We start from the raw sequence: 25372 nt of genomic DNA, 5'->3' as shown, positions 1-25372 counted from the left end.
TTGGAATTGCAGATATACGATGTTATACAAAAGAAGAAGAGAAAGAAACAGAGGGAAAAAAAAGTCACAGAAATTATGAAAAAAACTATAGGTACAAAATTGATAACATATACCAAAAGGCTAAAATTAAAAATCTAGAGTAGAGTTTGGAATTTCAAAAATACAATGTTAAAGAAAAGAAGAAAAAGAAAAAAACAAAACAAAACACAGTCAAAAAATTATAAAATATATATATGAAGTTTGCGGAAGAAAAAAAAAATAGGGTCTTTTTTTTTTTTTTGCAAAGTAATAGTTATAAAAGTGAAAATTAAAGGACAATAGAGGACTTAAAATTAAAAAAAAAAAGAAAAAGAAAAAAAGAAAGAAAGATTGATCGTAAAAATAGTAAAAATATATCTAGGTCTTTCTCTGGTTTTGTTGTGAGTATTGTGGGTTCAGTTCATTTTTGGCTAGTTCCTTGGTCTGACTTATATTTCTCAAGATCCTATGTAGTCCGTAGTAACCACAGGGTTTTAATCTATGGCCTGTAGCTTCCAAGGCATTTCCCTCTGTTATAGCTTCTTCTGTTTGCTGGTCTCTTCAGTGTCTGGTTCCCGCCCTGACACAAAGGGGACGGTGGAGGACACTATTTTTTTTTTTTTTAATTTAGGCTCACTTGTTCAGCCACGCTGTGGGGAGGGAGGGAGGGATGCTGCAAACAGATAACACTGGCATGCGCTCGCAGTGCCTCAGCCACACTGGGTCTGCCCCCGCTCACGGCGCGTGTAGCCTCCCTGCCCACACTGCTCAGGCACTAGGTTGTTCCCCCGGGAACAATCAGAGGCCCGCCCTGGGCTGAGCTCCCAGGTCCAAGCCGCTCAGGTTCAGGCACTCGGGTAGTCCTCAGAGGCGCAGACTCCGTTGGGCCTGCGTTTTGTGCTCTTCCCAGATCCGAGCAGCTCAGGTGATGTGTTTGGCGGGCGCCAATGCTGCGACTTATCGCCTCCCCGCCACTCGGTTATCTGGGTGTAAAACTGGCGCACCTTCTCAGGCAGATGTTGACCGTCCAAACCCCCAAGAAGTTTTAGTTAGCAAAGAAGCCTGCTTACAGTTTTATAGATAGTGTCTCTCTTGGGCTGCGATTGCCCCCTTACGGCTCTGGCTGCCTGTCACCGGAGGGGGAAGGTCTGCAGCCGGCTATCTCTGTTCAGTCCTTTGTTCTGTGCGCGGGCCTGGCGGTGTCTTAGGTTAGGGCTGGCTTTTCGCGTGGTAGATATCCCACAGTCTGGTTTGCTAGCCCAAATTATTTCGCTCAGATAGCGCTCAGGACATTCGGGCAGATTCTTACTCTAAGGGACAGAGCCCGCGCCGCGCTTCCCTGCCCAGCCCCCGCTTGCTAATGCCGTGTGCAGGCGTCTGCGCTGCTTCTCCGCTGGGGGAGTTACCCTAGGGCTCACAATCTGCGATTTTTAATTGTTTATTTATTTATTTTTTTCTCCCTTTTATGTTGCCCTCTGTGCTTCCAAAGCTCAGCACAGATTCGGCAGTGAGAAGGTTTCCTGGTGTTTGGAAACTTCTCTCTTTTTAAGACTCCCTTCCCGGGACGGAACTCCGTCCCTCCCTCTTTTGTGTCTTTTTTTGTCTTTTATATTTTTTCCTACCTCCTTTTGAAGAGTTGGGTTGCTTTTCTGGGTGCCTGATGTCCTCTGCCGGCATTCAGAAGTTGTTTTGTGGAATTTACTCGACGTTTAAATGCTCTTTTGATGAATTTGTGGGCGAGAAAGTGTTCTCCCCGTCCTACTCCTCTGCCATCTTGGCTCCTCCTCATGATTTCTTATTTTAATATTATAGTATGCAAGGTTTCACCACTGTATGGTTATAAAAATATTCACCCTTCTTTTCTTCTATTATTTTTATAATTTTACTTCTACACTTAATTGTGACTTCATGCAGTACATATTTTGGTATAAAAAGTGAAATAAGGACTTGCCTGATAGTCCAGTGGTTAAGACTCTGCATTTCCACTGCAGGGGGCATGGGTTCGATACCTGGTCATAGAAGTTCTGCTTGCAGGCCACTGCAGTGCTGCCAAAAACAAAAAAAAGTGAAATAAGAACCCAATACTATCATACTCTACATACTATTTTACAATAATTTCTTTCACTTACTGCATTGTGACTATATTTTCACATGAGTAGAAATATTCTATATTATATTGGTTGCATAATTTATTTAATTAATCTTCTATAACTGGACAATTAGGTTGTTTGCAACTATTTCAAACAGCTATTTGATAAACACCATGGTTTTTCCTGTGGTCATGTATGGATGTGAGAGTTGGACTGTGAAGAAGGCTGAGCGCTGAAGAATTGATGCTTTGAACTGTGGTGTTGGAGAAGACTCTTGAGAGTCCCTTGGACTGCAAGAAGATCCAACCAGTCCATTCTGAAGGCGATCAGCCCTGGGATTTCTTTGGAAGGAATGATGCTAAAGCTGACACTCCAGTACTTGGCCACCTCATGCGAAGAGTTGACTCATTGGAAAAGACTCTGATGCTGGGAGGGATTGGGGGCAGGATGAGAAGGGGACGAAAGAGGATGAGATGGCTGGATGGCATCACTGACTCAATGGATGTGAGTCTCAGTGAACTCCGGGAGTTGGTGAGGGACAGGGAGGCCTGGCGTGCTGCGATTCATGGGGTCGCAAAGAGTAGGACACGACTGAGCGACTGATCTGATCTGATGAGCAATAAACCCTCAGCCATTACCTTGCCAATCTCCTCAGCACACACTTCAGACTATTTGTATCCTCTCTATTATAAACCTTGCCCTGTCTTCTCATCACATCTCATTCCCATCCTACTGTCCAATTCAAAATCTTAGAAGTAATTTTTGATTCCTCACTTTCCCTCAACCTTCAATCCTAATCCATCAGAAAACTTCCACCAGCTCTAGCTAGTCATCCACTTATATTCCATTCTCCTCACCTAGATGGCACAGCCTCTCTGTTTCCACTCTTGCCCACTGCAATCCTGTCTCTACAGCAGCCAGACTATCATTTCAAAATATAAATCAGATCAGATCACTTCACTGCTGATAATCCTCTAATGGTTTCCCATTGCACTTTCAGAAGTAAAATAAACATCCCTTACCTAACCCCTCTTCCAAGGGCTCTATGACTTGGTCCTATCCACATCTCTGACTCAAGACCCCTGTTTCCCAGATGTTGAACTCTTTTCTACTCTCCTCAAATGAACCAAATTTGTTCCTAATTTAAGGCAGGATTTCTCATCCTTAGCACTAACGACTCAAGACCCCTGTTTCCCAGATGTTGAACTCTTTTCTACTCTCCTCAAATGAACCAAATTTGTTCCTAATTTAAGGCAGGATTTCTCATCCTTAGCACTAACGACATTTCAGTTCAGTTCAGTCGCTCAGTCATGTCCAACTCTTTCAGTCAGTCAGTTCAGTCACTAAGTCTTGTCCAGTTCTTTGCAACCCCATGAACTGCAGCACACCAGGCCTCCCTGTCCATCACAAACTCCCAGAGCCCACCCAAACCTATATCCATCGAGTCGGTGATGCCATCCAGCCATCTCATCCTCTGTCGTCCCTTTCTCCTCCTGCCCTCAGTCTTTCCCAGCATCAGGGTCTTTTCAAATGAGTCAGCTCTTCGCATCAGGTAGCCAAAGTATTGGAGTTTCAGCTTCAACATCAGTCCTTCCAATGAATACCCAGGACTGATCTCCTTTAGGATGGACTGGTTGGATCTCCTTGCTGTCCAAGGGACTCTCAAGAGTCTTCTCCAACACCATAGTTCAAAAGCATCAATTCTTCAGCACTCTGCTTTCTTCATAGTCCAACTCTCACATCCAAACATGACCACTGGAAAAACCATAGCCTTGACTAGACGGACCTTTGTTGACAAAGTAAGATCTCTGCTTTTTAATATGCTGTCTAGGTCGGTCATAACTTTCCTTCCAAGGAATGTCTTTTAAGTTCATGGCTGCAATCACCATCTGCTGTGATTTTGGAGCTCAAAAAAATAAAATCAGCCATTGTTTCCACTGTTTCCCCATCTATTTGCCCTGAAGTGATGGGACCGGATGCCATGCTGGATAGTTCTCTGTTGTGGGGCCTGTCCTGTGCATTGTAGGATGTCTACCAGCATCCCTGGCCTCTACCCACTAGATGTCAGTAACACTCCTACCCCTTCCAGTGGTGTTTGTCTCCAGACATAGCAAATGCCCTCTAGGGAGAAAATTAACCCAGCTTGAGAACCACTGATTTGGAGTCTTTGCACAAGCTACTCCCTCTACCTGGAATGTTCTGCCTCTTGGATCTTAATGCAAATGTTTCTTAATCAGGACTTAGGTCAAATGTTACCTCCTCAAACAGGCCTTCCCTGTCCACCCAGTATAAATAAGCACCCTGCCCATCACCAAATGCCATATCACCCTGCTTTGCTTTTTTTTTTTTTAATGAAGTATAAATTTCCCTTCATGAATCACAGCCTTCTCATGATGAAGGGGCTTGTATAACTCAGTGAAGCTATGAGCCATGCCGTGCAGGACCACCCAAGATGGATGGGTCATAGTGGAGAGTTCTGAAAAACATAGTCCACGAGAGGAGGGAATGGCAAACCACACCAGTATTCTTGTTGTGAGAACCCCATGAACAGTATGAAAAGGCAAAAAGATATGACACCAGAAGATGAGACCCCCAGGTTGGTAGGTGTCCAATATGCTAGTGGGGAAGAGTGGAGGAAAATTACTAATAGCTCCAGAAAGAATGAAGTGGCTGGCCAAAGCAGAAATGACATTCATTTGTGGATGTGAATGGTGGTGAAAGTAAAGTCTGATGCTGTAAAAAATAATTCTGCATAGGAACCTGCAATGTCAGGTCCATGAGTCAAGGTAAAGTAGACTGCTGAAGCTGAAATTCCAATATTTTGGCCACCCGATGTGAAGAGCTGATTCATTTGAAAAGACCCTGAAGTTGGGAAAGATTGAAGGCAGGAGGAGAAGCGGATGACAGAGGATGAGATGTTTAGATGGCATCACCGGCTCAATGGACATGAGTTTGGGTAAACTCTGGGAGTTGGTGATGGACAAGGAGGCCTGGCGTGCTGCAGTTTATGGGGTCACAAAGAGTTGGACACGACTGAGCAACTGAACTGACTGACTGACTGAGACATGGTCAAGCAGGAGATGCTAAGAGTGAACATTGACATTTTAGAAATCAGTGAATTAAGCTGGACAGGAATAGGTGAATTTAGTTCAGATGACCATTATATCTACTACTGTGGACAAGAATCCCTTAGAAGAGTGATGTGAAAGTCTCTCAGTCGTGTCTGACTCTTTGCGACCCCATGGACTATACAGTCCATGGAATTCTCTAGGCCAAAATAATGGAGTGGGCAGCCTTTCCCTTCTCCAGGGGATCTTCCCAACCCAGGGATTGAACCCAGGTCTCCTGCATTGCAGGCAGATTCTTTACCAGCTTAGTCAGCCACAAGGGAAGCCCCTAGAAGAATAGAGTAGACCTCATACTCAACAAGAGAGTCCAAAATGCAATACTTAGGTGTAATCTCAAAAACAACAGAATGATCTCAGTTCATTTGCAAGGTAAACCATTCAATATCCAGTAATCCAAGTGTATGCCTCAACCACTAATGCTAAAGAAGCTGAAGTTGAATGGTTCTATGAAGACCTACAAGACCTTCTAGAACTACCACCTTTTCATCCTAGGGGATTGGAATACAAAAGTAGGAAGTTAAGAGATACCTGGAGTAATAGGCAAGTTTGGCCTTGGAGTACAAAATGAAGCAGGGCAAAGGCTAACAGAGTTTTGTCAAGGGAGCACACTGATCTTAGCAAACACCCTCTTCCAACAACACAAGAGATGACTCTACATTTGGACATCACCAAATGGTCAATACCAAAATCAGATTAATTATATTCTTTGCAGCCTAAGATGGAGAAGCTCTATACAGTCAGCAAAATCAAGACCTGGAGCTGACTGTCACTCAAATTATCAGCTCCTGATTACAAAATTCAGACTTAAATTTAAGAAAGTAGGGAAAACCACCAGGTCATTCAGGTGTGACCCAAACCAAATCTCTTATGTTTATACAGTGGAGGTGACAAATAGATTCAAGGGATTAGATCTGGTAGACAGAGTGCCTGCAGAACTATGGACAGAGGTTCATAATATCATATATGAGGCAATGACCAAAAAAATACCAAAGAAAAAGAAATGCAAGAAGGCAAAGTGGTTGCCTGAGGAGGCTTTAGAAATAGCCAAGGAAAGAAGAGATGTGAAAAGCAAAGAAGAAAGGGAAAGGTATACAAACTGAATAAAGAGTTCCAGAGAATAGCAAGGAGAGATAAGGTTTTCTTCAATGAACAAAGAAGTAGAGGAAGACAATAGAATAGGAAAGACTAGAGATCTCAAGAGAATTGGAGATATCAAGGGGAAATTTCATGCAAGGATGGGCATGATAAAGGCCAGAAATGACAAGGACCTAATAGAGGCAGAAGAGATTAAGAAGAGGTGGCAAGACAGAAGAGCTAGACAAAAAAAAAGTCTTAATGACTGGGATAACCACAATGATGTAATCGCTCACCTAGAGCCAGTCATCCTGGAGTGTGAAGTTAAGTGGGCCTTAGGAAGCATTACTACAAATAAAGCTAGTGGAGGTGATGGAATTCCAGCTGAGCTATTTCAAGTCCTTGAAAATGATTCTATTAAAGTGCTGCACTCAGAATGTCAGCAAATTTGGAAAACTCAGCACTGGCCACAGGACTGGAAAAGTCAGTTTTCATTCCAATGCCACAGAATGTTCAAACTACCACATAATTGCACTCATTTCACATGCTAACAAGATAATGCTCAAAATCCTTCAAGCTAGGCTTCAACAGTATGTGAACTGAGAACTTCCAAGTGTACAGCCTGGATTTAGAAAAGGCAGAGGAACCGGAGATCAAATTGCCAACATCCACTGGATTAAAACATCTACTTTTGCTTCACTGACTATGTTAAAGCCTTTGCCTGTGTGAATCACAACCAATTATGGGAAATTCTTTAAGAGATGGGAATACCAGACCATCACACCTGCCTTCTGAGAAACTTGTATGCAGGACAAGAAGCAACAGTTTGAACTGGACATGGAACAATGGACTGGTTCAAAATCAGGAAAGGAGTATGACAAGGCTGTATGTTGTCACCATTTATTTCAACTATATGCAGAGTACATCATGCAAAATGCCTGGCTGGATGAATCACAAGCTGGAATCAAGATTGCCAAGAGAACATCAACAACCTCAGATATGCAGATGGTACCACTCTAGTAGCAGAAAGTGAAGAGGAACTAAAGAGCCTCTTGATGAGAGTGAAAGAAGAAAGTGAAAACTCTGACATAAACCTTAACGTTAAAAAAACCAAGATCATGGCATCTGGTCTGATCACTTTATGGCAAATAGAAGGGAAAAAAGGAGAAGCAGTGACAGATTTTATTTCCCTGGGGCCCAAAATCGTTGTGGATGGTGACTATAGTCATGACATTAAAAGACATTTGCTCCTTGGAAGAAAAGCTATGACAAACCTAGACAGCAGATAAAAAGCAGAGACATCACTTTGCTGACAAAGGTCCATGTAGTCAAAGCTATGATTTTTTCCAGTAGTCATGCATGGATATGAGAGTTGGACCATAAAAAAGACTGAGCACTGAAGAATTGATGTTTTTGTATTGTGGTGCTGGAGAAGATGGTCGTGAGTTTCCTTGACTGCAAGATCAATTAGTCAGTTTTAAAGGAAATCCATCCTGAGTATTCATGGGAAGGACTGATGCTGAAGCTGAAGTTCCAATACTTTGGCCACCTAATGTAAAGAGCCAACTCATTGGAAAATATCCTGATTCTAGGAAAGATTGAAGGCAAAAGAGAAGAGGGTGGCAGAGGATGAGATGGTTAGATAGCATCACCAACTCAATGGGCATGAATTTGAGCAAACTCCAGTAGATAGTGAAGGACAGGGAAGCCAGGTGTGCTGCAGACCATAGGGTTGCAAAGAGTCGGATACAACTGAGTGACTGAACATCAAATAATTGATATACAATGTTAATTTCTGCTGTACAACAAAGTGACTCCATTTCATATATATATGTTTCCCAGGTGGTGCTAGTGGTAAAGAACCAACAAGCCAATGCAGAAGATGTAAGAGACATGGAATCCATCCCTGAGTTGGGAAGATCCCCTGGAGGGGGGCATGGCAACCCACTCTAGTATTCTTACCTGAAAAATTCCATGGACAGAGGAGCCTGGTGGGCTACAGTCCATAGGGTCACAAAGAGTCAGACGCAACTTAACACATATACACATACACTCTTTTTATAGTCTTTCCCATTATGATTTATCATGGGGTATTGGTTATAGTTCCCTTTGCTATAAGTAAGACTTTGTTATTTATCCTTTCTATAATAGCTCTTATCATTGAATGAAATAGCCTTCCTCTGTTACTGGCTTACTTCTTGGTTGCTTATCTCTTCTATCAAAATGTAAATTTCAAACCAAGAGCAGTACCTGGCATGAGTGAGCAGATGTTCAGGAAATACTTGCTAATTGAAAAAAATGAACCCCGCTAAGTGGAGACCAACTCTAATAGATAAAGTTCTTATATGAATTCTCTCCAACTCTGACATTCATGATCACCTGCTCTTTCTTCACATCATTATTTCCCTCAGCTTCTGCAAACCTGTGTTGAAACCCTGGTCTCAGGGACTCTCCCTGCCAGTCCCCCTCAGAGCTCCTCTTCCTCGGCCCATTCCCAACATAACTGCTCTTCAGGGAGTCCCGTCCTAGTCCCTCTTCTCCCGTCCCACGTCATCTAGTGAGGTGACCTCCACCACTCCTATACTTCATCAATGACCATCTATTTTCTCATGATTCCCAAATCTGCACCTCTACCCTAGATGCAAGCAGCCACCGGGAAGTCCCACAGGTCCCTCCAGTTGAATATTTCCAACCTGAACTCATCACTTCCAACAACTCCAAGCCACATCCTCAACAACCGCTCTCAGGAGATGCATGTGAGACTCCGGCTGCTGAAGCTCCTAGTTTCTACGGTGGAATTAATTTTCTGGATTATTGTAGCATTGGATCACTACACCCTCTAATGGCCTCCATGAAACCCTGGCTCCCAAATAAAACATGTGACTCACTCTCCCGCTTGAAGCTCTCAGTAGCTTCCCATTGTCCTAAGTTCAAGATCCAAATTCTTCTCCCACCCCACGCCTTCAAGATCCTTCATGACCAGTTCCTTTCACATACCAGCCATCCCAACTGTGTTTTCCCCCAACCCGGGGACCACGGATGCGCTTCTCTCATGTTGTAACTACCCTTGCCTCCCAACTCTCTTTACCAGGATTCAGACAGTATTTGTAAAAGCAACAGGTGAATGGAGAAACTTTCTTGGTGTTTCCAGTACCCTTGCTCTTGAGTCACTATTTCTTTGGTCTTGCTCTCATAAGGCTTTTAACCTTCTTTTAAAACAGGCTTCTAGTCTCCTTCAGGGGCTTCCCTGGTGACTCAGACAGTAAAGAATCTGCCTGCAACGCAGGAGACCTGGAGTCGATCCCTGGGTCAGGAAGATCTCCTGGAGAAGGGACTGGCTACCCACTCCAGTATTCTTGCCTGGAGAATTCCATGGGCAGAGGAGCCTGGCAAGCTACAGTTTATGGGGTTGCAAAGAGTTGGACACAACTGAGCAACTAATGGAGAAGGCAATGGCACCCCACTCCAGCACTCTTGCCTGGAAAATCCCATGGACGGAGGAACCTGGTAGGCTGCAGTTCATGGGGTCGCTAAGAGTTGGACATGACTGAGCGACTTCACTTTCACTTTTCACTTTCATGCATTGGAGAAGGAAATGGCAACCCACTCCAGTGTTCTTGCCTGGAGAATCCCAGGGACGGGGGAGCCTGGTGTGCTGCCGTCTATGGGCTTGCACAGAGTTGGACACGACTGAAGCGACTTAGCAGCAGCAGCAGCAGCAGAGCAACTAACACTGCATATTCTCTTTCTTCCATTGCCAGTATTCAAATAGTCTTTGCTTCCAATGCAACTGGAGATCCCTCTTTGAAACGATCAATGGGGTTTTTAATATCCTACCCATCTTTCTTCTCAGGCCCTAATCCTAATTTTTATATTCCTTTCTTCAATGCTGCATCACAAACCAACATCTTAAGAAGTTTTGGAGTATCGGGGTTGATGGGTAATTAGAATTTGCATCTCCAAACTAAGAATTTAGCTCAGTATTTACATTGTGCTGCCACTGGGTACATTCAGTAACACTGACTAAGCATCTTGGCGGCTCTCAAACTGTATAAAACAGAGTCAGACATAACATAATAGATCAAGAATAACTGATGAACAAGCAATTTATTATAAATAAGACGTGAATTAATGAGTTTCATATTAAAACAAGGGCTTCCCAGGTGGCGCTAGTGGTAAAGGACCTGCCTGCCAATGCAGGAGACATGAGACACAAGTTCAATCCCTGGGTCAGGAAGATCCCCTGAAGGAGGGCAGGGCAACCCACTCCAGTATTCTTGCCCAGAGAATCCCATGGACAGAGGAGCCTGGTGGGCTACGGTCCATGAGGTCACCAAGAGGTGGATGTGACTGAAGCAGCTTAGCATGCACATATTAAAACAAGCATTCAAGAGTTACAATAAAACTGCTGTCTGCTCCAGAACTGTGACCGTTCAGCCTCTGTAGTCTGTCCCCAGCTCCGCTGTCACTGCCTTGCCAGTTCCTTGGCGTGCTGGACAGATTACGTGAACACACTCCCTGCTAAACCAACTCAGGAGTAGAACTGAGAGAATCCACTCCTGGCTGTCAATCCACCCAGATTCCCAGTCAGGCAGCCCCGGAGGCACTTTCAAATGACACGCCCCTCAAAGGGTCATGCCCCTGCTACCTCCCCCTACGTGTTGCTATTCGGGCTGCCGGTGACCCTGGGAGCCGACAAGCTGGTGGATGTGGCCGATGGTCTGTGCTGTTTTCCCCAACTGAACAGACCTAGGGAACAGCGTCAGCGAAGGACGACCCTGCGACCATCTCACACAGTGTCCTTGCCAGGCTCCCTCCAGGAGTGGTACAGCCAAGGGATAGGGCAGGAAACCCATCACATAGATGAATGGTGCTCACAGGGGCTCATGGGGGCAAAGCTCAGCCCCGACAGGCAGCTTCCACTGACCCTGAACCGCAGTTTTGAGAACGCAGAGCCAGGCACCCCACATTACCTCACTCTTCTGGCCTCAGGGACACAGGATTCTATCAGTGGTGAGAGCCTGCTGTGGCCAGTTTCTCAAGGCCATGCCACAGAAAGACCTTGAGAGGCCCATCTGAATCTGCTAATAACCATGGAAGCCACAGAGCAACAGGTTTTCAAGGCTTGGGAAGGAGTCTCCTAACAATTAACAGCCACAAAATGTACATACGTTGCAAAGTGTTAAACAGACTGGCCCTGATGCTCAGCCGGGCACTCGGTGCTAGGTGGGAATTTTAAAAGGAAAACCCCTGCACTGGAGGCAGCTGTGACCTAGTTTAGGAAGAAAGACCTCTGCATAGAAAATGATACCTTGTGCTGGAGGTTTTGGCCCACTGCCCCATGCCGCCCAAGCCACGCTCAGCTGCTGGGAGGGTCAGCACAGGCAGGCTGCATCTGGGGGCCACAATGGGCATGGTGCCCAGGGCCTGCAATAGGTTAGGGGGCCTGAAAACATTTTAACTCCTTTTAAAACCAGAAAGACTGATGCTGAAGCTCCAATACTTTGGCCATCTGATGTGAAGAGCCAACTCATTAGACAAGACCCTGATGCTGGGAAAGATTGAAAGCGGTAAGAGAAGGGGATGACAGAGGACGAGATGGTTGGATGGCATCACCAACTCAATGGACATGAGTTTGAGCAAGCTTCGGGAGATGGTGAAGGACAGGAAAGCCTGGCATGCTGCAGTTCATGGCGTTACAAAGAGTCAGACACAACTGAGCAACTGAACAACAGCAACAAAATTCAGGAGGAAAAAAGTGAGTATAATCCAATCTGACTTGCACTCACCTGTCTACCAATGCAAGCGCAAAGTGTTTAAAAAAAATTTTTTTTAATGCAAGAGGAGGCCCATGAAAGGCAAAACTTTCTGAGAACTCCAGAAATTATAATGCAGCACTAACCAAACCAAAGGCAAACTGAACCAGCAGCTGCACGAAATGCCCAATTCCTATTCCCCCCTTGCATGGGCAGCTGCCAGCTGCAAAAGAAACATGCAAACCCCAAGAGTCCTGGGGCCAGTCCTGAGGAGCTTCTTTGCTCAGGCATGTGAGCACCGCCCTGGACCTGAAAATGAAGAGCTGACAGGAGTGATTATGGTGACGATCATTGCAACCATTTAAAGAGTACTTCCGGGGTGCATCAGATTCTGTACTAGAAGCTTTACATGCTTGATGTTACTTAATCACTTCTAGGCCTTGGAAGGTAAATGTTATTACCTGCATTTTAGAGATGGAGAAACCACAGCTCGAAGAATTTACCTAATGAGCCCTGGCCTCAGAGCCCTACATTGGCAACTGCAGGGGGCACCAGCCACGGTATATCCCCTGACACTGATCCCCAGAATCGCATGAGATGGCAGTGCTGGCTGGGCTCACCTTATGCTTTGCATCTTCACTCCTCTGCCTCTATAATGATAGGCTTTTCCCAAGCAAGAGCACACGCCCCACCAGACAAGAGGGAGTACACAAGAAGAGGGCGCCAAATTCCCTAAACCTAAAAGTCCAAGTTTTCCTTAAAGGACCACATACCTCAGATCACAGGACAAGGGCTCCTCATGGCTGCTTCCCTGTCACTGCTGCTGGGGTAGCCTGTGTACAGCTGCCTGGGGGAGGGCAGTGCGGGTGGATTTCCTGCTTTCTCCAGGCTTTCTACTCTCCCCAGCATAATTGTTGAGCGTGTCTTTGCCAGTTTTTCTTAGATGCTCTTTGTAAGCATGTCTGGATGAAGGAGATAAACTTAACTGCTAATTTTTGTCTGTGTATTTCCCATAAACCATCTTATATCTTCTATGGGCCAAGCTGAGTATAAACACTAAGTGATAAATTGTGTTGTCACTTTTTAGTCACTCAGTCATGTCCAACTCTTTTGCAACCCCATGAACCGTAGCCCACCGGGCTCCTCTGTCCATGGGATTTCCCAGGCAAAAATACAGGAGTGGGTTGCCATTTCCTTCTCCAGGGATCTTCCCAACCCACCCACATCTCCTGCGTTGGCAGGCAGATTCTTTACCACTGAGCCACCTGGGAAGCCCCATAAGTTCGCTATTTAAAGTATGGTCCCTGGACCAGCAGCATTTGGAACTTGCTAGAAAAGCAGAACTCAGGCCCTGCAATGCCTTGTTGACTTGTGTATGTCTTGAGGTTTGAGAGGTGTCAGGGTGATATGGAAGAAGGGAATCACTAAGATTGTCAAATCTGGCTCTACATTGAATCACCAAGGATTCAAAAATTACTAATGCATGGATCCTATGCCAGAGACTCTTATATGACTGGTATAGGGAGTAGCCTGTGCATTTAGGATTTTTTAAAGCCCCCAGAGTGATTCTAACATTCAGCAACGTCTAAGAACCCCTTGACTAAGTGGTGTGAAATGATGAGGCTTCTAAAGAACTTGGAAAGGAGGGTGTGTGGTGTGTGGAGGTCAGTGTGACATGTATGTTCATGGGGTAGTGAGAAGGCCCATCTGGAGAGAGAAAGGAGAGGCCCTGTAGAGGCCAGCTGGGATAAGGGTTTGGGGAGCAAGCTATGGTCACAGGATTCAGACTTGAAGTAGTAAGAATATGGTGCTGCAGGAGATAGAGACAGCTCTTAGCAAAGCTTGCTCTGACAAAGGTTTGCTGGACAGGATGGAGAGTGGGGAGCCTGGGTCAGAGAGACCAGCTGTTCATAGGAGCCCACATAAGAGTTGATGAGCTCGGAAAGGCAGAATGAGTCTCAGAAGAAATGTAAATGAGGACAGGCATGCTGGGTTCATTTGCCAGGGCTGCTGCAAAAGCATCACAAACCGGGCAACACAGAGAGCAGACATTTATCGTCACACAGTCCTGAGGCCAGAAGTCCACGTTCAGGGTGTCAGTGGGTCTTGTTCCTCCTGAGGGCTGTAGAGAAGAATCTGGCCCCCGCCTCTCCCCTTGCTTCTTGTGGTTTGCTGGCAATCTTTAGGGTTCCTTGGCTTACAGAAGCATCACCCCTATCTCTGCCTTCTTGTTCTATGGTGGTCTCCCTGCACATGTCTGTGACCAGATCTCTCCTTTTCATGAGGATATTAGGCTTCCCTGGTGGCTCAGATGGTAAAGAATCCACCTGCAATGTGGGACACCTGGGTTCGATTCCTGGGTCGGGAAGATCCCCTGGAGAAGGAAACAGCTACCCACTCCAGTATTCTTTCTTGGAGAATTCCATGGACAGAGGACTCTGTCGGGCTATAGTCCATGGGATCGCAAAGAGTCAGACAAAGCACCTCAGTTTACATAGGGGCTGTAAAGTCCCTATGCCCAAATACAGTCACATTCTGAGCTACTTGCTTTAGGACTTCAACAGATGAATGTGTGGGGCACACATTCAACCAGTAAGACACACCAAAGGAAAACAATCTATAAGAGATCAGTTTTTCTACCTCACAACACAAACAACTGAAGTCAGCTGGATGGAATCTTCATTCACATCTTCTGAGGTTGGTAAGGATCTCGTTTATCTGGAGGCAGATGCAATAAAAATGAAACTAAAGGGGACTTTCTTTGGCAGGAAAGCCAGCTAAAAATCCTTAATAATTCAGTTTTTCTTGCATCATACCCTTGGTTTAAATGTATCCACTTACAGAGCTGGGATTTACAGTTCCAGGCGTAATATGAAAAAGCAAATGATCTTCTGTATATAGAAATAACTGTCACAGCCTAGCAGAGGTATCCGCAGGCCCTGGATGGTTGAACAGAAAAGGAAATAGAAGAGTCCCTAGGTAGGTGCTGGGCTCTAACAATGCAGCCGGTGGACTGTGGGCCAAGGGCTCAAGCCCATGTTCAAGGAGGCAGGAGCTTTCCAGGGTCAAGAGCAAAGGCCACAGAGGTGAAGGAAGCCAAAAGTCATGAAGGTGAGGTTCTTGGCAAGATACACCCGAACCCGCTGGACACCTCTGGTGACTCTGATCTGACGGCAGAGGCAGTGTGTGCGGTGGAAGAGGCAGTAATCCGGGTCTGAACAGCCTAAGGGCCAAATCGTCAGCCAGAGACGGGTATGACCTTCCACAGCTTCAGCTGTGCCCAACGTGGTTCCGCTGCAACTGAGCAGCAGGGGCACGGGGCTCTGTCAGCTTTGTTTTCTTCTCCTAGTAATAGAGATGGGCTTGGAAGGGCAGCCGATCTCAGATGTTATATGCATCAGAACCACTGGAGGGTCTTAGTAAAACAGGTTTTCTGGATCCACCCCTAGAATGTTTGATTTGGTAGCTATGAGGCAGGAGTCGAGCATTTGCCTTCCGAACAAGTTTCCAGGTGATGCTGACTGTGGGCCACCCCTTGAGAAGCACTCTGCAGAGTCAAGCTCTCTCACTGTCTCCCCCTCATGACCAATGACGAATGTTTGAAGGGCAACCGGCCAAGGTGCAGTCTGAGACCATGGGGTTTAATTGTCCTCGTCACTATTTATTGAGGTTCAAGTTCAGATGGTTAGATAGCATCACCAACTCAATGGGTATGAACTGAGCAAATTCCAGGAGATAGAAGAAGACAGGGGGCCTGGGGTGCTGCGGTCCATGGGATCACAAAGGGTTGGATACAACCTATCGACTGAACAATAACAAAGTCAGTGTCTCCTCGGCTCACTGGCTTCATGCTCTAACCAACAGAATCAAGTGGCCTCCACTTTTAAATCTTCCAGGATCTAAAGGATCTTGACAAGAAGAGAGCTATTTGATTTCCATGGGTGATCATTTAACCCAAAAGTTCAACCTCCAGGATGTGAGAGATATCGTCACATGTACAGAGTCATTTCTCTGTGCAATTACCTACTAGAATAGCCAAAGCTGGAAAAATCTAAAGGGCTAGCCAAAGGAGAATACATTATGGAATATCCATACTAAATAATGCAACACAGGGATTCGAAAACTCTACAAGGTATAATTAGAGGGAAAAAAGAAACTGCAAAACAATACATACTAAATTATCTAGTTCATGATTTTTAAAACCCACAAAGATATGTGTACAAAAGCGTAAAAATAGCCCAAAATGATACACACTAAGCTGTTAAGAACAGTTATTTTGAGGAGAGCAGGAAAAATGGGAGAAAGATTATCTCAGTTTCTCATACAAAGAAGGTTCTGTCTTTGGCTCTTGCCACAGTGACAAGTGCTGGGCTCTGCCAAGCCCAAAGCAGTTCTGGGGTCCCCAGTACAACCAAGGTAGAATCTTGGCATCTAGTCCTATCACTTCATGGCAAATAGAAGGAGAAAAGTGGAAGCAGTGACAGGTTTTATTTTCTTGGGTTCCAAAATCACTGCCGATGGTTGACTGCACCCATGAAATTAAAAGATGCTTGCTCCTTGGAAGGAAAGCTATGACAAACCTAGACACCATATTAAACAGCAGAGGCATCACTTTGCTGACAAAGGTCTGTATAGTCAAAAACTACTAGTTTTTCCAGTGGTCATGTACGGATGTGAGAGTTGGTCCATAAAGAAGGCTGAGCACCAAAGAATCGATGCTTTTGAATTACGGTGCGGGAGAAAACTCTTGAGAGTCCCTTGGACAGCAAGGAGATCAAATTAACCAATCCTAAAGGAAATCAACCCTGAATATTCACTGGGAGGACAGTTGCTGAAGCTCCAGTACTTTGGCCACCTGATTTGAAGAGCTGACTCACTGGAAAAGATCCTGATGCTGGGATAGATTGAAGGCAGGAGAAAGGGATGAAAGAGGATGAGATGGTTAGATAGCATCACTGACTCAATGGACATGAATTTGAGCAAACTCTGGAAGATAGTGGAGGGCAGAGGAGCCTGGCGTGCTATAGTCCACAGGGTCACAAAGAGTTAGACACGACTTAGCAACTGAACAAGAACAATAGCAACAACACCTTTGATCAATGAAAGACAGGAGGTAACAGAAAGCTTCCTTGGGCATAACTTGGATGTAGCTGGTTTCTTGGCTATGTCCCTCATGACCAAGGCCATCTGAATTCTCTTATTTTCCCAGTGAACCTGTGGCCTAGTTGTTAACTCCCACCTTATAGTTACTTTCTGCCTTCCTGGACTCATATCCCTGTTTCTCTCAGTCTCAAGTATTTGCACAGTAAGTTTCATCTCTGACTCATTTTTTCCTAGAGAATCTAAACTCAGACAATCTATTTCTGTGTTCCCTGAACTTTATAAAACGATAATGTATTCAGCTAATACTTGTAGAAGGATAAAATAAGATTAAGAGGGGAAGGATGATCAGTTTATTATGAAGAACAATATGAATGTCCTGGTGATTCAAGGTGTTTTGCTGGAGGAGGGTGAGGCAGAGGAGGTGCCTGCTTCAGCATTTTCCAGGTACTCCCAGAGGAGCTTGGAAACCAAAAGCTCCTCTGTCTAACAATGTGATATCTTCATTATTTTTAATTGGGTCCCACTGCTCCTCTCAGTCAGGTCCACTGGGTCAGACCCTCCAGAATTATAGTGAAGTGATGTCCAAGTTGCTCAGTCATGTCTGACTCTTTGCGACCCCATGAACTGTACAGTCCATGGAATTCTCCAGGCCAGAAAACTGCAGTGGGTAGCTTTCCCTTCTCCAGGGGATTTTCCCAACCCAGGGATAGAACCCAGGTCTCCCGCATGGCAGGCAGATTCTTTACCAGCTGAGCCATAAGGGAAGCCTAAGAACACTGGAGTAGGTAGCCTATCCCTTCTCCAGCAGATCTTCCCAACCCAGCAATCGAACCGGGGTCTCTTGCATTGCAGGCGGATTCTTTACCAACTGAGCTATCAGGGAATTATCACCCTCTCCAAAACCTCAGAACCAGTTCCCCTCACCTCCTCTTTCTTCCTTCCCTGCTTGTGAAAAGGGGGTGGAAGTGTGTATGTGTGTTTTTGGTCATTTCAGATTGATTGAACTGGGGACTCAAAGTCCACAAGAGGGCTACCTACCACATCCTTCTCTTCTTAGCATTCAAGAGAACCTTGAGGACTTCCCTGCTAGTCCAGAGGTTAAGAACCCACCTGCCAATGTAGGGGACATGGATTCGATGGATGGTCTGGGGAGACTGCACTTGATGCCGGGCAACAGCCTATATGTCACAACTACTGAGACCGAGCACCTGAAGCCTGTACTCCACAACAGGAGAAGCCACCGCAATGAGAAGCCTACACACCTCACCTGCAGACTAAGCCCCGCTAGCCACAACTAGAGAAAGCCCACATGCAGCAGCAAAGACCCAGTGCTGCCAAAAATAAGTGAGTAATAAAATTTTAAAGAGAGACAGAGAAACTTGAGCCCTTCCTCGGAGGAGACAAAGAATTGGAAGAGGAGAGGTGGAAAGCTTGACTTGAAGTTTAGCCGAGCGTAAGGGCCTCCTCCACCTCTTGCCACAGCAAGCACCCCAGAAGCAAAAGCAACTGAAGGTACAGCTCTCCAGATTATATATAAGAGAGTGAGAGATAGGGAAAGTTACTGCGCGGGGCAGGGGGGAAATCAGTAAATGAGCAAGTTCATAGGTGCAGTCGCCAAAAGAAATTGTGTTTCACAAACAACTTTCAAGTTCAGAAAGGAGCCATAATAATAATACAAAGTCCTGCCCGTTCCTTGCATTCCTTGTACTTTTGCTCCAGAGGATAACAGCTGGGTGCTGACCTAGAAGGGCAGGGCCATCTGGGTTGAGTCTGCCTTGGCTAAGTGGGCTGGGTACAATTAAAGGAGACGTTTGACCTTGAGAGTCCCTTGGACTGCAAGAAGATCCAACCTGTCCATCCTAAAGGAGATCAGTCCTGGGTGTTCATTGGAAGGACTGATGCTGAAACTCCAATACTTTGGCCACCTGATGCAAAGAGCTGACTCATATTTGAAAATTCCCTGATGCTGGGAAAGATTGAGGGCAGGAGGAGAAGGGGACGACAGAGGATGAGATGGTTGGATGGCATCACCAACTCAATGGACATGGGTTTGGGTAGACTCTGGGAGCTGGTGATGGACAGGGAGGCCTGGCGTGCTGCGGTTCATGGGGTCGCAAAGAGTCAGACACAACTGAGCGACTGAACTGAACCGAACTTGACCTTCAGGGAATTGTCTGTGGACGCTGCATAAGGAACACAAAAGAGAAGGGAGTCTCTCTCAGGCAGTGTTTGTTTTGTCTCAGAAAATCTTCCTTTATTCTGACTCAGGGATTGTTTGAAAAGACAGAACAAACAAGAGGCTGCAGGTAACAGGGTCATGGCTTTTAGGTGAGAGAGGATTTGGTCTCCTTTAGACAAGAATCCTGAGAGTCAGATACCGTATAATTGGATAGGCTTGCTCTAGGAACTTCACTGCAGGATTTGTTGAAAGGGAAGGTTTAACCAAAAGACGTTTAAACAAGAAAAAGCCTGAGGTTTTTGATGTAAAATGATAGAGGTCTGGAACTGAACATCTTTTGTCAAAGCCAGCCCTGATTTCAGATTAAAAATGAAGTAAAGGGCTGAGAGATGCCTTCTCCAACAAGATCAGGCAAAAATCCCACTGGGCCTCCCTCTGTCTGACACGACCCTGCTCCTGCTGGCAACTCTAGCAAATCAAGTTTGCATTTGTCTGGACATGGTCAGGCCTGCTAGGAAATCCTTTGTTATGGACTCCTCTCCCACCCAAGCAGACCCAAGGAAAATCATTACATCCCTTAAGAGTACTTTGAGAACTTTCCTGCATTTTCTGTGGATTTCTTTAGGAACTTGAGAAGCACTCCATCACAGAGTTCTTCCTTAAAATCTCTAGTCTTCACTTCCAGGGTCACTTTTGTCCTGCTGACCCCTGGCTCCCTGCTTCTGCCCCTACTGCTTGGTCCTACCTACAGTGCCTCCCACCTGCAGGCCCAGCCTTACCCAACCCCTGGCCAGTTCTGACCAAGGCCGGAAAGAAATTCAGAGCCTCGGGTCACTGGCAGATGCGATTTGGAAACAGGTGCTGCTCTGGGAGGCCTGAACCTTCTCATGCACTCCAGGTCCTCCTGCCAAGTCCTGCCACGCAGCTGGGTTTCCCCCAAACGCACTGAGGCCCTGGCACCTGGTCTGTTGTCAGTTTCTCTTTCTTGGGGATGGGCCGGACCCTGCATCCAGTCAGGGGCTGGGGCTTGCTTTTCACTGAACAATCATCTGCATTCAAAGCCATGGCCTGCGGCCAGGGTTGCCTCGGTCATGCCTGTGGACAGCCATCCCCAATTCACCTAAGCTCCCTATGGCTTAAAGGTTCTCAAACTTCTGTATGGGGACCTCCCTGGTGGTCCAATGGCTAAGATGCCACACTCCCTATGCAGGGGGCCTGGGTTTGATCCCTTGTCAGGGAACTAGAACCCACATGTGGCAACTGAGAGTTCACACACCACAGGTAAAAGTCTTGCATGCCAGCAACTAAAGATTCTGCATGCCACAACAGACTCAGCACCACCAAAGAAATAAATTTTTTTAAGGCATTCTTTAAAAATCACAAAACTTCAGTGTGCATCAGAATTCCTGGGAGCTTGTTAAGAGTGAAGTCCTGTGCCCAACCCTGGAGATTCTGGTCCATCCATCCATCCCAGTCCTGGGTGACTCAAGGGGAAGAGCTCCTGATCCCCATCTCATACAACCCTGCTATGGATGAACCACCCATAGACCAAGTCCTGTTCAGCTCTGGACGCCTGCCCTGTGCTCCTCCTGACCGCACCTCTTCAATTCCCAGCCTGTTTTGCGGTCACGTCACTCAAGCCACGACAACTATAACACTTTCACATTTGTTCTATTGCGTGTAAAGCAGTCTGCGGTTATGGGACATGAGCCATCTCTTCAACTAAACTGCACTCTGGCTTCCCAGCCCAGGGTACACACAGGATTCTACATACATTGGCCACTCGGTACATTCTATATCTGGTAGTGACAAGAAGCTTATCTGAGGAATGGATATACACTGTTAAAGAGAAATGTGGTGCCGATAATTTCAAGCATGATAAATTTTGAATGAACAGTAGTCACACAGAAACAGATTAACCTAAGAAGGCTAAATAAAATAATCGTATATTTGTCCAATTTGGTCTGTCTGCCTCCTTTTCATGTTGAAGCAGACCACATTTTGATCTGACACCAGAAAGAGCTTTCCGCCATTGCTTTGTTTCAGAAGACCTTGTGGACCAGGAGCTATTTGCCCAGACACCCTCTTTACAGCATAACCACCCTGAGAGAGCCACTTACTCTCCTCGCTGGGAGGGGTCCAGGCCTTGGGCTCACCTCCTTCCTTCCCTCCCCCTCCAACGACCCCCCTAACCTCCCTTTCCCAGTCTGTCATCTTGATTCACAAGACACAGCACCGGGGGCCTATATTAGCATAGAGAATGGCAGAGAGGAACACAGGGTGTGGGGAAAGCCTTCCGCTTTCTCCTTTCTCTGCAATTATCACTCAACTGCTTCAGTAAACAACAAAATTGTTCCCCACACACATCATTACCATTTACAAGATTAAAATAGGCTGGAGGTCGGGAAAGGGAACACAGGTTAGCATGAGTTTTTGAAATGAACTGCCGTCCCTGGCTAGGCATCCCCCGAACCTTTCTTTCCTGAGGAAAATTGAGGACAAGAGGCCTGGGAGAAGTTAAGGTGCACCTCCCTTCTTGCTCATGAAAAGATGTGAGAGACAAAACGAGGAAAAGACAGAGCTCAGCGCAGGCCCGTGTCTGGGCAAGGTGGGCAGCGGATCTGGGCTTAGGCCTAAGGCTCTCCTGGCGCTCTGAACCCCTTCCTGGGCCGCGGCCACCCTGGTTTCTCCTCCTCAGCACGAGGCCTCTGTTCTACCTGCAGGGCCCATAGCCCAAATCCAAAATGAGTCCCTGGTGAGCAGCTTCATGCTCATCTGTTCAGATTATAGTTTCCAGTGTGGGTGCCCATCCCCTAAGGGGCAGAAGCTTTTGGCATAACCAGGACAGAGTAATAATGACCCAACAGGCTAGAGCTGAAAGCTCCTTACAGACCGCCAGGGCCCCCTGCCCACCCCAGGGGCTCCAGGCGCACTGCCCTCTGTGTGAGCCACGCCCTGGAGTTGGGTCACTCCACGAAAGCCCTAAATGTCGGAGAAGAGAGCTTCCTGGCCTTCTTAGCTGGTGCTCTCTGATAAACAGCAGTCCTTCCAAATAAGGAGATGTTCTCTAGGATCTTAAAACGTGTCCTGAAAGGGTTCATGAGGATCAGTCAAAAAAGAATAGATTTAGTGAGGCAGATGTTTCCACCCTGGCACAAAGTTTATAGGACAAAGATCAAAGTTTACAGGGCAAAGTGATGTGATCAAGGCCAGGAAGGTAACGTTATGTGAGTCACGACCTAACCAGAGACACACGCCACCTGCAGGTCTTCAGATTCAAGTTTAAAAACGTGCTGGCCAAACAAAATCCTTCTGAAGACCAGGAGCAACATTCTGGTCTCCAGTTTGCAAATCCTGAACTATCAGGGGGAAAAAAAAGTAAAAGCAAGAGATCAGAATAAACAAGGGCAAAGTATTTTGTTCTACTAACTAGGAGCCCACATTCTCTCTCTGCTGAGAAAAAAAATGGGTTGACCAAAAAGTTCTATGCCATAAGATGGCATAGAAAAACCCAAACCACTTCTTTTGGCCAACCCAATATCAGCCAGACTAGGGGAAAAGATCAACATTAAAAGAACACACTCTCAAGGATGTTTTTCTGGTATCAGGATAGGTCCCGCCAACCAGGCCCCCTCTCTACTGAGGCGGGGCCTGATCTCCTTTGGACCAGGGAACATCTACGGCATCAGAAGTGCATCTGTGTCCACAAGATGGAGGGTTTTCTTCCATTGAAACTAATTAGCACTGGCCATAATAAAACCCCCATGTCCTTAATATTATCGGTCACAGCACTGGCTGTCATTGGTGTGGTAGTGACAGGAATGAGCAGACACGTGATGATCACAGCCCTATTGCTCATCTTTGTCTGCGCCAGCCCATTGGCTAACAGCATCACTACCATGCCACAGCCGAGAAGACGATGAATTAGGGCTCGATTACATCAGCCTAGATTAGAAGTGGGTGGAGCTCCAAGCTCACGGAGCATCTGGCTGAGACAATTCCTGCGGCTTCTCCCAACACAGGTATCACTGGTCCGTGGAGACTCCCAGCAGGCTGGTTGAGGGCAGATGGGAGAAGAGCTGCCGTGGCAGGGTCGGAAACCAGAAAGGGAAACAAATGTCAGGCTTTGGGAACTCGGATTATGTATGCGTCCCATGTGGCCTCGTCCCCTTAAGATTAATATCGTGGATGGTTGTGACAATTTGGGATCTAATTAGATTACAGTTAGTTGGTTAAAAACATTTTCTTCCCGAACCACGATGTCAATCGAAGACACTGGTTGGTAACTCGTCCTTATATTTTCCATAAGTAGGGAAAATCCAAGGATATAGGTACAGGAATGACGGTAGCTCCCCACTACATACCTGGTGAGGTTTGGAGAAATCTGTTGGGAAACAGCTGGGAAAGGGACGGCTGCACAAAGGGAAGAAAAGCTTGGATGTCACCCTTTGGTCCCACACCACCACCTGCCCTGGGTCCCTGGAACCCTAGTTGTGTGCTGTTGGGGCCACCTGGCACCCACCACACCACCAGCTATCCCAGCATGGTTTCTGCACTCCTGCCTCATTCCCGCAGGTCCCCGTGGCCAAAGCAGGTGCGGGGCTCCATAGACTCAGTGCCCTTCTGACCCCAAGTTGGTGGCTGCCTGGCAGCCAGCCAGCACTCCTCCAGGGACACCCTCGTGTGGTCATCCATGGGAATTGCAGCCTCTGCCGCTCGATTCAGTTTAGACCAAGTGAGCTACCCTAGCCAAGACACCCCTGTCATCGCCCCAGGTAGAAAAAGCCCAGGTTTCAGTGCTAAGCATGTGCTAGAAGCTCCATAAGTACAAGCTAATTTCCTCTCCAGAACACTTGGACTTAACTGATATAACTTACTATACCAAAGAGAATCCCTAGGTGGGAACTCAGGTCCTGCCTAAAATGTAAAAACAAACCCAGGGCACCAGTCAGGCATCCCACTCATTGGATATTAAAGCAGGCTTGAGAAAATTTACATCTGGGCAGCCTAGGGAGGGCACAGGTCGCAGCATTAGGGCTCCAGTCAGAATAGGTCTGAGGCCAGGAAGGAGCCCCCAGCGTGCCCTCCATCACTGGGGCTGGGGGTCTTGAGCATCCCTCCACACCATGTTTCTTTTTTCATGAAGTGTATTTAATACCCTATCCAGCCTTGGGCTTCCCTGGTGGCTCAGCTAGTAAAGAACCCACCTGCAATGTGGGAGACCGGGGTTAGATCCCTGGGTTGGGAAGATCCCCTGGAGAAGGGAACGGCTACCCACTTCAGTATTCTGGCCTGGAGAATTCCATGGACCATGGGGTCACAAAGAGTTGGACATGACTGAGCAACTTTCACTTTCACTTTCTTTCCAGCCTTGTTCCATTTAAGCCTACAAATAGCAAGGGTGAAGCTTCCACTCTGGGCAGACTGAGGTGCTGAATGGTCCCTATGGGAAAGGGAGACCCCATGCCTCTACCACAAGAGATCACAGCAACTGAGGTTTTCTCCTTTTGTTTATCACGTCCATGGCCACCAGTGAACTGTGGGTATAACACGGCAGGCAGGATGGGAGAGTCAAACAAGGTATTGGCTAGATTTGAGGAGATGATGGAAGGGGGAGTCAGAAACCAGGCAAATAGTCAAGAAGCAGAAGAGGTAGCGGTGCCAGAGGATGGGGTGGTGGGAGCAGAAACCCAGAAGGCAGACACAAGATGCCGGAGCAAAGCTGCTTTGAACAAGAGGCAACTCTTGGGATAAACTGCTTACCGCTGTCCCGCGGGTTGGAGCTAATCCTCCGGTTAAAGTCCTCTCTGTGAATGAATGAACTGCACTGCCTACTCGGAGGACCAAAGCAGTAACGAAGGAGGAAGGCTTCTCTACTCCCCTCTCACAAATGCTGTTCATCCTGCCTCTAACCTCTCTCTCCTCTTCAGCCTCACTGCTACCTTCCTGATCTAGGCTGCCATTTTGTAGTGCCCAGATGAGTGGTTCCCAATCTTGGCTGCGCCCTGGGAGCTCCACCCCCAG

General features: G+C 46.5%; 1 long non-coding RNA gene across 1 annotated transcript; it reads right to left on the bottom strand.

Moving 5' to 3' along the window:
• Positions 1–264: 264 nt before the first annotated feature.
• Positions 265–25372, bottom strand: LOC129659547 (uncharacterized). Its single transcript, XR_008718118.1, has 3 exons — positions 25112–25372; positions 1641–2064; positions 265–598 (listed from the first exon to the last, which is right to left on the bottom strand). It is a non-coding gene; the product is annotated as an uncharacterized LOC129659547 (long non-coding RNA).

This window comes from Bubalus kerabau, chromosome 8 (genome assembly GCF_029407905.1).
Source record: "Bubalus kerabau isolate K-KA32 ecotype Philippines breed swamp buffalo chromosome 8, PCC_UOA_SB_1v2, whole genome shotgun sequence".
In the NCBI taxonomy this organism is placed as follows: domain Eukaryota; kingdom Metazoa; phylum Chordata; class Mammalia; order Artiodactyla; family Bovidae; genus Bubalus; species Bubalus kerabau.
Note: the sequence above shows the minus strand (reverse complement) of the source record. Positions and strands in the feature narration are given on the sequence as shown.